Below are 626 nucleotides of genomic sequence, written 5' to 3'. Positions count from 1 at the left end.
GCAAATCCTCCCTTTGCTCTGTAATTACCAAGATCCATCTATAACTTTACAGTCCTACTTGCTATAAACTTAGCACGGTTGTATTTTTCAACTGAATAAGAAAGGCAGGAAACCTTAATGTAGCAACTGATCATGATATATATCAGTGCAAATCTCTCTAGCATTACCCTATGACTTAGAAAAAGAGTGAGAAAAATAAAGGGATAAAAAAAAAACCATATATATAAAGTATACAAGCTTGTGACTATACATGAGAACTGAGAATCAAAATTTTTTGAGAAAATACTGGACGGTAGAGAACAATTGCTATGTAAAATTTATCAAGAACGAACAAATGCTGTGATTTAATAAGTATTGAGTAGTTTGTAATTTTCATTCTTGAGTTCTAAACAAATTAAATTCTCTAGGTAAGCTAAGCTTAATTTGCTTTATAATTCATTAAGTAAATTTTTTTTTTCTTTAAATGTGCTTGTTATTTTTAAATGAACAGAAGTCACGAAATTTCTCACTGTTATGGCTTATTGTGCTGAATTTTTCATCTTTTTGTTTTACAATACCTAAAGAAAAAAAAAAAGTTGGAAAGACAACAAAACAAAAGCATATCATCAGATCTGGATGCTCTATCG

Source organism: Penaeus monodon, chromosome 28 (genome assembly GCF_015228065.2).
Source record: "Penaeus monodon isolate SGIC_2016 chromosome 28, NSTDA_Pmon_1, whole genome shotgun sequence".
Classification (NCBI taxonomy): Eukaryota; Metazoa; Arthropoda; class Malacostraca; order Decapoda; family Penaeidae; genus Penaeus; species Penaeus monodon.
The sequence above is the reverse complement of the archived record's forward strand: the minus strand, read 5'-3'. Positions refer to the sequence as shown.